Here is a 17,736-nt window from a genome sequence, read left to right as displayed (position 1 = left end):
AACAGACTCATTGCAGAATGGTTTTGTTCAATTCACTAAAGAAAAATTAGCAACTTACTAAAGAATTTTTTTCAGTATGATATTTCCAGACATAAAATTCCTAGGCTCATTTGTTTAAAATTAATTAATTCATTTCGAGTAAAAAAGAAATAAAATAGCAGAACCCCGGTGGGCCCATTTTCTTTCCCTCATGATAAAGATTTATTTTACTTTTGTAGGCAGCTTTATAGACATCAGACCATTTGATGTAACAATGTTTTGCTGCAGCTATGAGAGTCCAGACATGTCTAAAGATTTTTTAACTATCTGTTGGAATGTTTTGCTCTAGTATCCTTATCCCAAAAAAGGATCATAAATACATTCTAGTAAACTACACCTACCTTGCTTAGGCAACATCTGAGCTGTGTTCATGCACAATAAGCTTCCACTTAATAAATTGTACTACTATGTTAAGAAAAGTGTGATCTCATAGAAAGCACCTTTGCAGAGACGGACCAGAGGGTCCTGATGGACAACAAGTTTACGACCAGCCAGCAGTGCACCTTTGATTGAGGGTTGTGGTCCTTCCATCTGGAGTTCTGGGTCCATTTCTGAGCTCCCCAGAACGAGAGACAGGTGGAGAGAACAAGTTGCCTGGGGACAGTCCAGTGAATGGCCACAAAGAAGAGTAAAATAAGGGTTTAAAGCATTCATCTCGTGAGGAGAAGCTAAGAGAGCTGGGGCTGCTTAGCCTGCAGAAGGAGTCTCAGAGGAATCTTATCAATGTGTATATATACCAATCAGGGGTGGGAGGGGGGTAATGGCAAGGAGCAAAGAAGTTAGAGAAAAAGCTGTGCTTCTTCAATGCATGATATGCCTGGCAGCTCTGGAATTGATAAAGCTTGACTGTTTTATTAACACTTTCAGGCAATTTGATAAGCACAATTAAACTTCAGAGATTTAGGCATCAATCATAGTACAGGACTAGATATACTACCTTTCTGTGAAGGTACTTCTATCTGATCTGAAGTAGAAATGCATAGGATCTCAGAAAGTAATTTTGAAAAGCCACTAGGCACCCAATCAAATTCCTTTATGAATAGTTGATCTCCTGCACAGCTATCAGTGTAATTTAAACTTAGTATATTAGAGTGCACTGGAGAATGACTCCTTCGCTTGTGTAAGCAAGTCTTTGTACCCAGGACAAGAATATTAAAACCGGAGCTTATCTTACAGTGGTGAACACCATAGAATACTTCTATTCTGCATTTAAATGTTAAAAAGAATAAAGATCTGTTAATGGACCAGTCAATTATAGAAGATAAAGAGAGACAAAAGGTAGGAAATGAACAAAGAAAATAAAAGAAAGAACAGCAGGCAAAAATATAGTTTAAAAAATAAATTTTAAAAAGGCCCACATAGGAGATTTAGACTATTTAGATATGAAAAAAAACCTTGATTACAGAAAATGCCGTCCATACACCTAAGCCATGAAACAGACAGGAACAAAAGAAGTGATGAAACAATACCATGAAATAAGAGGACCCTTCATTAGAAAGAAAATTTGCAGAAAAAACAAAAGATATGACTAAGATTTTATTCCAAGGAGCAAAGTAGATAGCAGTCTGGAATTTTCTCCATGTTAACGTCTGCAGCAGGGTAATTTGTTTGAAGCCCTATTGTAAGATATAGGTGAGAAGTTGGACACTGGTCCCTGGAAGGTGTCCAGGACAAAAACTGTTACCTTACTAAAATTTGAGAGTATTGTCATGTCATTGTCATGTCATTTTCAGACTTGCTGAGATATGCAAATTCCCATAAGTAACATTTGTAGATGCTGAACACCACTGAAACCCCACTGAAGCAAAAAACCTTAGTTTAAGCTGCTTAATCAGCCTCTGCCACATTAGACCCTATTCTTACACACACCCCATATCTTACTCTTCCATCACATTTCATTTGTGCCATACCAGATGGAGGTACAAACACGTAGTGAAACACCTTGATTAAAACTGATCCAGTTGTTTTTGTTGGGATTTTTTTATATATATATAAAAAAGGGTGGTTCTCATGCATCAGCTGTGCTAGAACAAGGAAAGAAGCCAGGCAAGAATGGTGGAAAACTATGGCAGACAGTGCTGTCCATTACAGATAGATGATAGGCAGATGGAACACCATCTTCTTGTAGTGATAGATTACAACATCCCTACAACTGTCTTAAATCAGCCTTGCTGGCTGCAGTTGACATTGCAGAAGGCATATGGGTAATTTACCATGATGTAACCACAACATATCTGAAAAGGGTTGAAAAGACCTTTCAGTTCATTGTTGATGAGGTAGGAGCCTCACCCTCCAAAAGTCAAATTTCTGTCTCAGTTTCTGCTGTCTAAGCCAACTACTTCCCTTAGACCAGTTGAGCACTCATCTGCTCAATAAATGAGTCGAAGAGGGTTTGAGTAATGAGTTTGACATTTCTGACCTGAGTGCACTCCTGAGGCTCTCTGAGTAAGAGATCTAGTGCAACAGAAGAGCTGGGAGCAGTATAGCCTTTTCCAGAGGCTAGCAAATGGCTTTGCCATTTTCTAGGAGTGTATTCCATCTTTGTACTACCTATTAGACATTTCTTCTTTCCACCCAAACAAATAGCATTCATGCTAAGTAGATGTGCAGCACACATTGCTTCCATGCTCAGATGATGTAATTCCTACTGCAAGCTAATACTTCTAGGCCAGTGCCTTCACAGAATGACAGAAGATGCATGGAGCACCAGTTTTAGAAAGAAGTCACAGGCTCTCTCAAAGAGACTGAAAATAGTGACCCTGTACAAGACCTAAGTTTCCTTGAAGATGCTATATTCTGCTTTCAGAATCCAGAGTGATCTGTTGGGAAATGATGGCAATGAACATGTTTCCAACAGTGCCTGCTGCAATGGTGGTGAGCTGCTAGCATGTACCTCTGCTTCCTAGGGACCCATGGCCCTCCGGGCAGATGCCTACAACTTTTCAGCCCCGTTCATTCTATTATTCTAGCATTATTATGGGTAAAACAAGACAGCCCAAACGTCCTAAAGTAATCTAACTCCCACACCATAGAGTACAAAGATCCTCTTCAGTCCTGAAGAAGAGTTTACTCCAAAACAATTTCTCTGAAAAATCTGTTTTGGAACAGAGAGTTTCAGTGATGTTCTATTTCCCTGAAAATAGTCTAACAAGTTTTTGTGTGCTGCTCTAATTGCAGCTAGAAGGCTCAACCACCTGTTATGCTTTCTGCATGTTTGGAATACTTATGTGAGGAATTAATTCAGCTGTTTCTTCTTTAGTGATTTTGAACCCATCAGAAGTCCTACATCATCTCTCAAACACCACCATTTAGGGCACTGGAGTTCATGTGCATGGCCTCCTGGGCTGCTGTGATTTGCAGCCCTTGTGCTCTTCACTTAAATTCTTTAAACTGGGAAAGAGGAATTCCCACGGTCTTGCAAACCAAGGTGCTGGAGGAACTAACCAAAAATAAACTAGTAAAAATAAAAATGTTCCTCCTCTTTTCCTAAATGTTCTAGTAATCAGGAAAAAAAGAAACAACGCTGATGCTGAATGCATCATTACTGGTGCCAAAGCTGGTACACAACAAACTGCACAGGTCACTTTACATGACTCAAACCAGTTATTTTCAGACCTCGAGCAACATTATCAAATGAATGGTAACATGCAGTTGCCTTTAGCGATGTTTTCAAGGTTTTCTATACAATTGTGACAAAGCAGTATTTCTTCAGTCTCTTGTGGGGTTTCTTGTTTTGGTTTGGTTTTCCCTGTGTTTTTAATGACAGGTGACAATTAGGAATAAGAGCTATGAGAGTAGCCAGTATGCAATACCACCATGTATCTGACAGAAAGGGAAAAGAGAACAGTGTTTGAAAGTAGGAGTGAAGACAGAAACAAATGCTTCCCCAGTGATATTTCCATGTACATTATCAAAACTTCCCCGGTGTATGCACACATGCACTAAAATCTCATCCACATCTGTAGAGAAGTGAGCCTTACTTTTAGCATGCCAATTTACACAGCCTGAACAAGGTGACATGTAGATAGACACTGTCATGAAGGATACGATTTAAACAAAACTTTCTTTCCTTTGGAGGATTTTCCCTATCAGACAGTAGACAACTGATTCATTCTTAAATATCCTTGCTTATTGGGGAAGGGGATGTGGAAATGTATAGAAAGCCCTGCTTCTATGGGCACATTAGAGATAAATAGCTAGTAAAAGAGTCTGTATTCAGAAATGTCAGTACAGGGAATCCTACATGTAAAAGTATGAGCATCTGTGCCACTTCTGCAAACATCTGCATTTACAGCTGAGAAAACACTGCGTTATTTAGGTCTTATTTGTCATATCACCAAATGCCTCAGGCCCTTTCCTCCCCACATCTTTCCCATTGCCTTTACTAAATCAAGAAGCTTAATTGCTCCTTCTGCTAAGTCTGAAAGATAATTTGTTACTCCCATACATTTTATAAATGTGTTCCTTTCTAGCTGAAAAAAAATATGCTAGTATCCATTAACTATTTTAAGCATAAGCTGTTTTGTTCAATTCTTTTTCCATTTTTTTTCTTATATAGTACTTGTAGTGAACTCAGATTAAAACCGTTCTCATTAGGCTATTCCAAGTAAGCAATTCAGAATTACAGCATGCAGGGAAACCCACCACCTGAATTCTTTGTTGTAGGAGACCACACCATTTATATGCACAGGATTTGACCTTCTGACTAAACTGGAAGAGGTTTTACATAGAGCTTTCATAAAACAAACCAAATTTTTCTTGGTATGAAAAAGTCAGCAGCCATTGCAAATCCAGCCATCTGGCACTGTGGTGTTTCAATTATTTCCTTAGCAGTTTGCTTGCAGCAAATATATTAAATCTCAAAAAAGATATGATCCAAAATAGGTTCTTGCAGAGATACAGTATAATAAAAGTGACTTTTAAAGACTGTTTCAGCAATGGTGTATATATATGGGTGTGTATGGATGTGTTCGTGTGTACATAAGAATATCTAAGAATTTTAAATCTGTAAAATTAACTGAGGTTTTGTGGCAATGTATTTGGAAGAAAAAGGGACACCTGGCCTATCAAAAGTCACTCTTGCTTTAGCAGCTTGATATGATTAAAAGTTTTTTCTGCTCAGCAAGGCTGCACGGTTGTGCAAGGAAGACACCTGGAACGAAGAAAATGGGATCTTTGGCAGTTAAGCAGGCAGAAGAACAGGAGCTGAGCTGGGAACTGATGACCACAAGAATGTCAACAATTTTAATGATGAGACTAACTGCTTGTATGCTTTTAATCAATTAGTATCTATATAGCAGCGTTTGAACAGTGTACGTAACCGATAGAATTAAGGTGTGATGTGTGTATGAATATTAATATTGTATATAAGTTTGCAGAAACTTAAGTATAGTGGCTTCAACTAGGATCATATTGATATGTCGTTGAGTCCGTGATTTTGCTCCTGCAGGTTTCTATTGATGTGAAAATCTCGTAATCATAAAGCCTCAGGTACTCAATGTCAAGTAAATGTTGTTAGCCATAATAACAGACACATCATAATTTTAAATCTTTTCATAATTCCATATAATTATCATCATATTGTCATTATAAATATAATAATATAATAAGCATAATATCATATCATACCACATCATATTATATTGTGTTATGTTATATTATGAAATATTATCTAATATAATGCAATACAATGTAATATAGTATAACATAATATGATATCATAATATGTAGTATTATATTATATAATATAATATGATATAATATGAAGTGATATAATATAATATGGGTGAGATATTATATTTTTCTTTTCTTTTTAATTAAGCATTAATGCTTGAAGATCTGTAATACATGTTTGGTTGTCAGTGTACCATCCTAACTAAAATTGCTTTTACCACAAACTCTTAAACTTGTAGGGTATCATAAATTGATATGGTGGGAGATTGACATTACCATTCCCAGTAGTGCATGAAGATCCAGTATAGCGGGGAGATAAGCTAGGGGTTCAATCTTTGCATCATGCTTTCAGTTGCTGGTTAGCCACGGGTTATTTTTCTGCTGGCTTTTATTAGCTCTTGCCTCCCTCTACAGTTTTTGGTCTTGCACTTAACTTTACTCAAAAAAAAATTTTTTTTTTTTTTTTTTATAAAGTGCTTATTAAACATTTAAGGAAAATGTTTGTTCCACAGAGACTGAAAAGGTAGACCTGTGTCTGCCCAACAGACTACAAATCATCCCTGACCTGAACATAGGTCCTTAAGGCAGACCAAAGACTAACATGGATCTGACTGGTTAGTACTGGACAGGAGACACTGTACCCAAGGAATGACTATGGCAGGGCTATAGTAACTCAAAATGTCCCTTTAGAAGCTTTTATTAAGAGTTTTTATATTGTACTGCTACCAAATTCCAAGTTTCTTTCAGAAGGAGAAAAAATATCTGTCTTCCTCTGGATCTGAATTACATGTAAGAGTTGGAATCAAGCCCTCCTGGTAGGACAATTACAAGTATCTTACTCATTCAATCATACTTCAATGAAAGCCATCTATTTAATGATATTTAATACCTTGTATATAATACCAATCTTTGTAATTTCCGAAAAGTCTCTCTCTGATAGTGTAAAAGCCAGCACACTTATTATCCACACAATGTTATACCACAGAATAGGCTAAGCTGATGACGTTGTTCAATCATCAGTGAACTTTATTTTTCTTTTTCCTGAAGGACAGGAGATTTCTGTTGAAAGCTCTTACATTAGATACTGCACATTCAAAAGTAAAACATCAGGAGTGGTTCTCAAAGAATACTTTTCTACTGCTAATGTGCGTGCAGAATTTTCCAAGCAGCAAGACAATAGATGACCATGACTTACCACCGTTTTGATTATATCTCAGTAGGACTTCTGAATGAGACAGAAACACAACACTAGATCTTCCAGAGAGAGAGAGAGAGAGAGAGAGAGAGAGAGAGAGATTATTTATAAAATGCAGTGCAAATCTGGCATGCTAGGTTTTCCTTATTCCCTCCCCTACAATGACATTTTTAATAAACCTCTTATTCTAAATGTTTTCACATATGGCTTTCTCAGTTTGTTTTATTTCACTGTAAGCTCTCAGGGACAGGGACAATTCACATCTGTGCTCCACAGGATCCCAAGCACACTCTTCACACATAACAAACAGCACCATCCCAGCTGTCTGCCTGTTCTGTAATGGGAGGTAATTGGTATGTCCTGTCGCATTGTAATTATGCTGTTCTGCAAATTTTCATTTGCACATTTTAAAGGCAGGCTTAAACTGAAAACCTTGATCTGCATCATTGTATATCTGTGAGTCCAATGTATTTCTGCGCAGCTGAATCTCAAGAACAAATGTGAAAATCCTAAGCTTTTATAAAATTTAATTTATAACTCAAAATTGGAGCCCAGATTCAAAATATTTAGAGTCAATGAGCCTCTCTGTTGCTGTCATACTAAGAGATACCTAGTTTTTACACTTACTGGTAAAATACACCTATAATACCACTTGAAGATTATATAGTTGATAATTCCTTCAATGAAATCAGCTTATGTAGTTGCAGAGAAAGAGAGAATGGCAGTAATATATAAAGGAGACAGTGGATCTGAAAACTAAGACTTGGGCTGATATTTCGTTAAGATGTGGATGAACTAGATGGAAAGGGCACTCAAGAGGGACTGTAGCAACAGCAACCCAGAGAGCAGCAGCTTGTTAGTCCAGACTCATATTTAGCACTCTTGACTGTGAAAACATGCAAGGTGAGTAAATGCAGAATGCTTTGCCTTAACACCAGTATGGCCTTTGCCAAGACATCTCTTATAGCAGGTAAATTTTCATTTATTAACAATGTAAAACAAAGCCTGGATTCTCTTTGGAAGTAAGGGCTTGTGCACACAAAAATGCAGCAGCCTGATAGCTCATAGCAGAAGACAGTGATTGCAGCAGACAGAATGAACGCTGACAGAGAAGACAGAAAAAAAGGACAAAATTCCAATAGGAAAGTCAGTCTGGTATCAAAACATACTTCACAATCAAGATTCAGAAAATCTTGAGAAATAGATGGCTTCCATTCCGGTTTTTACACTTGAAAATGTTCAAATTCTCATTTGTCATTTTTATGTTGAAGTCGTGCAGGAGAGGTGTTTATGGACTGTCAGCAGTGAAAGAGCTCCACATCCCATGAGCAATCACTGAAAGTTGTCCAGTGTGTCCTGAACAGACACAGGTTAGATCAATGCTGGTATCTTTTGACAGGCCATAACACAACCAGTTCTCATATCCTTCCACCAAAAACACAGTACTGGCAGACATTCCATGCATGGACTTGGTATCACAGGGATGTGATGGTTCTATACTTCACAAGTTTACTTTCTTAAATCCAACTTGAAGCTACCTTTCAGATTTTTAAAGGAACAAGGCCACTATATTTCTTCATTTCTAAAGTATAACTTAAATATTTTACTGTCAAGGTACAAATCATGTTCTTGTAGTTGAAATCAATAATTGAGTTCAAATTCTCATCATTTCATATAGAGAATTTAAATTTTGTTACAAAGATGAAAACTAGCAGTCATTGTTAAGTGAGCTGTTCTAATGCGTTGCAGACATTGCGTTGACAAGGTTAAGTGTCAATAATGCTTTAGTTCATTCATGGACAACAGCATTGAGATTTGTTTTCCTTCACTCTGCCTCTCTCTCTCTCTACTACAATTAGAGATTAAACATATCAGACACTGGAGCAGGGCTGCTTTATTAGTGCTTTTAATTCATCTTTATAATATTCTAGCTAGATTGAGGCTGCAAAGTGGGGAGCTTGCTGAAATCCTACATTGTGCTCAGAGGTCCATGTTTTCCAGCCACCTTGCTGACTGCTAGCCTGGCTGCTGCCAGGGTCACATTATGCAGATTTTGCTCAGAAAGAATCTAGCTAAGCCATCAGCTTGTTACTGGAGTTAAAAGAAACTTGCATCTGTTTGTGTGAAACCCTTTCAAAAGAGGTTTAAAGCTCCTCTGAACCACCTGAGGATAAATGATATGGATCAGAGATGTCTCAGTGTGAAAACACTCTCAAGACCCAGGCTTACTTCAGAGTCTAGAGGTGTACCTTTATATTTACTTCAATGTACCTGTGTAACCCTATTTTTGCTTTTTCTTCTCACCAAGCATGCGCACTGCTGTTTTTCCAAGCGATTTACTTAGTCCTTCTGCTTTGCACAAATGCTTATTCATCTCCGTAGGGTGCCAGTCTTTTGACTTTCTTCTAGATTCACTTCAAAACCTCAGCTTAATAAACTGCATATTTTTTTCCCACTACAAGGTTTAGCAGCAAGATGCATCTGTTTCTTTCTCTCTTTCATCAGCTCTGTCATTTTTTCTGAGTTGAAAAGTGCTAATAATGCTTAATCAGCCAGGCAATACTGAGATTTCCCACCTAGATGTCATTCTCTAGCATAGCAACTACTGAAATAACACCTATAATTGTACTGGAAATAGTTTGCAAGATCTTTTTTTCCAGACTCTTCTTTTTCTGTAAGTTATGAGATGGAAAACTACTCACAGATAGAATCATTAAAATCATTAGTTTTATAAGACATGCAAGTGACAAACAATGGGCTAGCCCACCGCTATCCTACCTTCTTTCATTTTGGCAATATTCCCAGTTTGCTTAGCTGTTTTCACAGCAGAAGGCCAGATTTTGAGATCCTTATTCTGTCCCTTTCAGGTGACTGCTGAACTGTTGATGAAGAAGAGACCACAGGATTGCATCTGATCCTGCGTAGTCTCCAGTTTCATGTTTCACTAGCATTGCCAGTTTTGCTCTTCAGGCGAAGTTATTTATGCTGATATTCAGAAGAATTTGTGCAGCCTGTGTCTTATTTCCACAGAGCCCAGGCTTTGCAGTATACTTTGATCTTCACTTTATTCTTGAAACTGAGTTTGGTTCTTGAGTGAATAAAAGCATATTATAAAACTAGAAGATCTCTAACACCAAGTCCAGTGTCCTGGCATTACGCATGATAACATATAAAATCACTTTCATAAGTTGCCATGGCAGTAAGTTTGAACTAATGAGTCCATAAAGAAAGGGTGGATACGTGGGTCTTTCTAATGGATGCACTACCTAGAGGCAGAGAGGATTCTGGTTTCGAACAGGAAAAAGTTTTTTTATAATTACTTTTTTTTTCAGTTTTAGTATTTGAGCTACTGACGTCAGAAAACAGAGCCAACAGTACTCATCAAACTAAACCAAAACATTCAACAGAATAGAGACTCTGTGAAGAATGAAATTAAGGCCGCATCCAAAAGAAATACAGTCACACGTAAAGATTTTCCTTTAACCTTCTGTACAGCAGAGAGTAGATACACAGTATCCTCTACCCTGTTGCTCCTCCACACATTCACCAGATGATGGTCTTGTGATAACTGGAGATGGCCAACATGAGTTGCATTTGTGGTGCACATAAACAAGGTAGGTAGATAATTTTGTGGAAGGGAAGATGGAATAACAGACTGACAGAGGTCTGTGCAAAGGTTTACAGGGCAAAGGTTTACAGGGCAAAGTTTTTTAAAAAGAGCCAGGACTGATAGATAATATTGATGGAAACAATTGCCAAACTACAGCTTATGGAGTAAACATAACTAAATGGAACCCACCTTGTCTTTTGTAAACACCTCAGGGATGAAAACACAGTTCCTGTGCTACTGAAGTGTTTATTTATATCATACATCTGAGAAGGAATTCTCTCTTCATTAAGATCCATTGAGCCTGAAAAATGCACTTTAGCTACTCAAAATGTTGACTTTATCCTGCAACCATAAATACCTTTTTGATAGTTACATTCACCTTGGTTTGATTCTATCTGCAATAAAGGCTGTTAACAAGAATTTTCTATCTAGCAATGCATTTCCCCACAGTATCTCTAATTAAAGCCTGTACATACGTATTCTCCTACTGAGTAAACTGCAGTATGGATGGCTACTCCTGTCACACAGCTGCATCTAACAAAGATGCCAAAAAACAGCGTGCTTTGCAAAACAAGCTCTGTCCATGCAGCAGCAAATTGGAATTTAGGAAAAGATTATTCGTTTGTGAAGATTAATTCATTAAAAAAAGCACTACAGAGACAACACCAAGACGTTTAGAGTGCAGAGGTGAGCAGCCGGGAGGGAAAGTACCCTTTGGATATAGTAATTTCTTAGTTTTAAATTCTTTCTGTACCTAAAGATCTACAGACTTTTGCTAGATACATGGATTGTATTAAATGGGAAGAGTTGCGTTCCAGGTTTCAGCAGTTTTCATTGTCAGTTTGACATCTGTGAACAACATAGATTTCTTTTTACTTAACCTTTACATCTACTGTACTTGGGAAATATCCAAGACCAAATTACCCAGCAGCACAGATTAGCTGTTGCAGGAAGAGTAGCCTGTATCCAGCTGTTTGTGGATATGCATATAGCCAACAGAATAACTACACGAGCTGGTGGTGGTTGTTTTTCTTTCTCTTCATTGTCGTTGGCAGGGAGCATGTAAGAACTAAGGATTTTACTGAAGACCAAAGTGTGCCTAATCTTTACACAGAAATAGGACAATACTATTATAGTACTCTGATACACATGCAGCTCTTGAAAGTAGGAGCAAAGAAATTGTTCTGACCCTGCTTTGGAAGTACAGCCTAAGGGATCTAAAAAGAGAAGACAGTGGGGAGTAGGCTACCACCCAAAAAAAAAGGCTTAGCTCCAAGTCATACTTCTCAATAAGATACTCAGTTGGGAGGGATGAACCTAAAGCCTGAGAGGGAAGCTCTTGCACTCTTTCTGAAAGGGACAGTAATATTGACACAGCACCACTTCCTGCATTAACCTGTAAAAGCCTATTCCTGGTTGCTGAAGATCTTTTCTAAATAGAAGTAGAGGATTCTTTAGTTAGGTTTGACAGCTAAGAAAAGCATATAATATAAAAGCACTGAAACTCTTTTCCACAACTCAGGAGGTTCTGGTACAGTGGGACTGGTTTTGAATACAAATGTGCAATAAGCTACCAATTATGAAAAGACTCCAATTAACTTGTTCTTGAGCACTGACTATTTGCTTTGCATAAATATTCTTTATTATGCATTTGAAGAACAGGGGAAAGGTAATGTGGAGATTGCAGGAGGATGGATTTTTTTTTTTCTTACTTTCTTATTTTCAAAAGCAGAAGCAAAGGCAAAAACCTTTGGGGTAGGGTTGGCTCATTGTGACTGGGGGGGGGGGGGGGGGGGGGGGGGCGGGGGGGGAGGGGAACAAAAAGTGGAAAGATAACAGTAAAGCAATGCCATAATTACAAATGTTGGCAAGAACTATAAACCAAGCCAACGTAATTACAATTGTTGGCAAGAACTATAAACCAAGCCAACGTTAGAGTACAAATACAATTTTCAGTGACTATATTCTATTTTCATATCAGAAAAGGTTCCCTGGTTTGAATTTAGACTGAGGATTAAGCTGATAATGAAATGCAAGTTATTGCTGCTCCTTGGTAGACCTGCAGAATTGAGAACGGAGCTGGTGTCCTTATTCACATGCTAAATTTAATGTTTTTCTTTCAGGCATGTTCCTTGTTAGACAAAAGCCAACAGCATTATGGAAAGCTACTTTGAATATTCCCTTTCAGTGATGCACCATTTTGCACAAATATGTAAAACTTTCTCTCATAGGTTACTCTCAGTATTCCTGTTCTCATCACAGTTTCTTGTCTCTTAGGTCCCCCTTCTTTTTTAACACAATGCATTGAATAGCTTTCTATGTAACCTGCCTATTGTTTTAATCTCTTATATTTTCATTTGTTTGAGAGGTCTTTTAATACAGCTTGGCTTAATCTGCATTTTGAAACCTGCTGTAGGTAATTGGAGTAACTTGTGAGTTCATGGAACTAAGAGAGTGAAATTAAGCACTCACATAATTTATTTGCATGCTGGTCCACCAATGCTATTCTAACTCTCCATCTTCATGCTTACTTCACTGCAGAAACAGAGACTGTTTATTTTACCTACCAGTGCTACTGAGCCAGCAACCACTGAAAGCTCAATAGTGCTTGCACAAAATAGGAGTAAAATCACTTAATGACTTAACAAAAAAATATTTTAATGTCTGATATCTTCAGTGGGAGAAAAGGGATATCCTGTTTATCCTGGCTTTAAAAGGCCCGTTTGCATATTTTTCTCTAAGGGAAGCCTCAAATATTCTACCACCTCTGTTTTCAGGAAGGTTTCTGTGCTTAAACAATCTGGTTTTCAGCCTCCAGAGGGACTGGTTAAGCTCTCTAAATTCTTTTAAGACTTAATTAAGTTAGCATTAGGAACTGCATAAAATAGTGTAGTTACCTAATTTCTTTAAAATATTCATAACAAGGAGCTGATATGTTTAAGGTTTCTGATTTGACAGTTATAAATGTAGTGTATGGACCAAACTTTCCAAATGAGCTCTAAAATTTATGGCAGTAAATCTTTTGTCTGACTGGGTCTCTTTGCCATACGGTAGAAGAATACACACGGTAACAGCACTGAGCCAAATTTCGCTCTACAGCTGGATAAATCCATTTATCTCCAAACAATTAATTGTGGCACACATTAACACAGCTTTTGACTTGAGAAGTGGAGCGGTGACAGGAAAGCATGCTCTGCTGTTAAAAGCAAGCTGTATCTGCAAGGAACACACTCTCTTTCCTTGCACCTTGCCATCATTGCATGCAAATTAGAGTGGTCATTTCTGATAGTCTACACAGCCTGCAAAACTGCAAGGTATTTGTGATTCCAGACTGCAATAATAAAAGTTTCGGCATGAGGTAAAATGCAGGAAGATCAAAACTTGCAAACAGAAGCTATGCTGAATGAATTATACTTCTAAAGATCAAACTTTACTGGCGCTGCTTGACAGATGAGTATGAAAATAAATCTGCCTCGTAGATCTGCCCAGTAACGGAACAGATATGCTAGGAAAGGGATTCCATTACCAGCTCCATGCTGACAGCTTCCCCATGCCCTGCAGGACTACATGAGAGAAGAACAGATACAGGCATGGAAGTATCTTTTACAGTATTCTGTAGTGAATTAATAAATGTAGAGGGAAGGGCTTCCTAGTAGGGGTTAAGTTAGTGGGTAGCACACTGGTAGTGCAAGTGGATGAACTGATAATAAACAACCATAAAGTGATGAGAGAGTAATACAGGAAAAGAATGGCAAAAGAAAAAGAAAAAATCAATATGTATTCTCCCTTACATTGAAGCAATTATTTTGTTGGATGCAGAATTTCTAGTTCTTCCAAAATCATTTCCTCAAAATCTAGAGTGCCTAAATTACACTCTCTCTTAGCCAAGAGTGTCATAATATGATAGAATAATTATTAAAAAGTTTTCCAAATTCATTAATATCTTAACTATTTTGTAGCAATGAAACACATGAGGAAGCAGCACAGGAGTAGAAAGTAGTGCCAATAGGATGATAAACATCATAAAGGAAGTAAAAGTTTTAAATTCAAATAAACACCCTCCTGGAAAGAGTAAAGAATTGTTCAAGCAGCCTGACAGTTGAAGCAGCAAGGGTTTGGGTAAGCAAAGAACCATGCTCTCATCTCTTTATCCTGTCTTCTACCTACTTGGGCACTGTGATGGCTTTTTTCAGTACACTTTACCACAGTGATTAAAGCCTACAAAGGGGAACAGGTAAAGACCAGTTCTCTGATGACACCCCGTGCTCACATCAAGGCCAGCACTCAGTGAGGGGAGCACACAGGCAGCAGCTAGAAGTGTTGTGCCCAGACACTAGGCAGTTCAGTTAGGTGTTGAAGTTCCCCTTATATTGTGGAAGAGGCAGTTAGGGATTCAGAATGCCAGTGCTCTACACCAGCAAACCGTGCCCATAGGAAATGTTAAAAACAAGCCAGTTTCTGCTAACGTTTCTTGTATGATCTGCTCACCTCACTGTTCATGTAGGTACTTGCAAAACTAAAGCTTAAACCTAGAGTCTGTATAGCAGACTTTGCAGTCTTTTTTTTTTCAGACTTTGCAGTCTTTGCAAGCCAAGATGCCATATCCTTACAAAGGTAATGCATATCTTTTACCTTTAATAATATCAGTGAAAAAACAGAAATAATCTATGGACTCTCTGGCCTCAGCCAACCGATCTTACTTCTCAGGTTGCAAGAATCCGCCAAAGAAAGACCCCAAACCAGTTAGCTTGGTCTGAACAAGCCTTCTGAGGAGGCTCCACAGGTTCCAAAGGTCCAACACACAACTGCGGATACTCTGGAAAATCTCTGCACAAAACTTTAGGCATTTATGACTTTGTAAGCACCGGTTAGGTATTTTATTGCATTATTTTTTTGAACATGTGCTCTTAAATTCCATTTCCACCAGCAAACTGGTTTATTTAATGCTTTTGGTCAGTTAAAGGATTTTGGCCCACCATGTTTCCTTGGAAATAAAACTGTTATAAATTTTAGCTATGAAAAGTTTCTGTCATCTTTAGCATATTCTTTATTAACACATTTCATAAGGGTGAAAGCAAAAGAGCTCACTTGCCTTTTAAATACTTTAGGTTTCACCTGTATTAGTCTGGGTACTTGTACTGAGCAAAATAAGCTGTTGTGCACTATGCAGTTTAAATACCCATCTCCCTGCATATCTTCATTTTTCTGTTAACACTGTGAAACTCATCATTGTCTGGTACAACACAGACGTTATCTAAAAAGATGATGCTATATAATCTCAATCATTTTTACCTAATGGCATTTTGCAATGTCAGGAGAGCGTCTGACCTTTGAATTTACTATGAAGTCAGATGTTCAAAAGGAAAAATTGTTCACCTAATATTCACATTTCTACCACAGAGAATTAGACTGGCAGGATTTCTATGTAGTAAAAAATAAAAAAGCTTAGTATTATCTAGATTACAGAGGAGCCATACAAGGAAGCAATGATAAAGTTACACAGAATAAGCAGTAGAATCAGAAAGTCAGAGCTTCCTTCACTTAATAGAGGACTAGGAAAAAATTTGAAGTACATAAGTGGGTATATTTTTGTGCACTATGCAGTTTAAATACCTGCCAGATAATGAGATGTTCAGTTCCTAGCAGTTTTCTTATTTGATTGCAACTAGCACAGACAAGGAATTGTAAACAGGAGTGCTTTCAAAAACAGAAGAAGGCTTTTCATCAAACACCCCTTGGGAAGTTAGCAACATGCAATTACACAGAGAAAAATGTAATTTATTTGGAATAAATGTGTGAATTGTAAGATTAATCCTGTCAAAAAAGAGATTAAGATTGACAGCTAAATTGCACCTTTCTGTCTGCTGCTACCTTAAGACTGATATTTTACAACCTACACCACTGCTCAGATGACAAGAACTGAAGAATCAAGTGTACAATAATTACAGTGCTCAAAACTAGGAGAGAGGTCCTGAAACTTGACGCTTATATTTGAAAGACCTGGGAATATTTGTGGACTCTGGAGCTTTACCAAAAGCAGACAAGTAAATACACAGTACTATAGGAAAAGCTTAAAAAGGACTGTCAGTGCCTTTAAAGTACTCCTATAGAATATGAATGATAAAATTATGAAGTACGAAATTACTTCTATATGCATAAGTAAAGGGGGGCAAGAAACCTCTCTAGATGCTGCAACCAAGTCATCTATGTTGAAATTTTTATTACAGTGTCTGGCTCACTTTGGACCATGCAAATCTGCACCCTCCCAAACCGTTCATGGGCACAGTCTGTGAGGTAGCAGAGGTCACAATTGCCAGTTAAATGCCCTGGTTTGCAGGGTTAAAAAGCTTAATTAATAGCATTAATGAATTGCAGGTTATTCAATGCCACTTGGTGTTCAAACCAGAGAGCAGTTGTACACCTATTTAATTTGCTAGCCCAGACACAGGCTGACGGACTTAAGGAAGGCTCTGAGGATGATCTTCATTAACACCATGTGGTATGTCCACAATGGGGAATTGAGCTGCAGCGTATTTTAAGGTTCAGATTAGCGTCTAAATCCTATACTCTTTGTTCCCAACCTCTCTACCTCCCTCCTACAGCAGGGCACGGGGTGGGTGCCTGGGGCTTCGGTCAGCAGCTGTAGCCAGAACTAGCCATATCCAGCACGGGGCAGCGTCCGCCTCTTCTACAGAGGCCACACACAGTGATGACAATTCTGTCCTCCTCTGCTACTCCTCCTCGTACAGGGTCAGAGGTCCCCAGACATAGTTAGACCAAGAAGTGATCTTATAAAATCATCTCAGTTGCCAAAAGATTGAGCACAGGCAGAATTTTACACACTTTTTTTTTGGTTTTTACTTCTCTTAGTTAGGCTAAAGAAATTCTGGAAATGCAGCTCATACCTAGTTTTATGCAGTTACCTGATGATTACAAGGAACAGCTCTGCCAACACATATACCACTGTTTTTGGGAAAATGAAGCAGTTCTTGTCATCCCAGGAGGCATTACTCAGGACAAGAGGGACCCCTCCTCACTGCCTTCTGCTCAGGCTTTCCAGTGGCAACATCGGGAACGACAGGTCTGCAACACCAGCACCGCTCATTCGTGCGCAGAGTTTGATTTAGAAGGCTAATTTTCCCATCGCTTTCTTATAAGACAGCAAATCCTTCCCGAGATTTTCAATTATTATTAATAATGCCATTAGTCATAGGAATCT

At 38.2% G+C, this 17,736-nt stretch overlaps 1 protein-coding gene across 3 annotated transcripts in view; it reads right to left on the bottom strand.

Moving 5' to 3' along the window:
* The window catches only part of LOC308059996 (uncharacterized protein), a 114,281-nt gene that overhangs the window by 22,974 nt on the left and 73,571 nt on the right, over positions 1-17,736 (bottom strand). The gene's annotated exons all lie outside the window — the stretch shown is intronic.

This window comes from Falco punctatus (assembly GCF_963210335.1).
Source record: "Falco punctatus genome assembly, chromosome: 3".
NCBI lineage: Eukaryota > Metazoa > Chordata > Aves > Falconiformes > Falconidae > Falco > Falco punctatus.
This window is presented reverse-complemented; position numbering and strand designations above follow the sequence as displayed.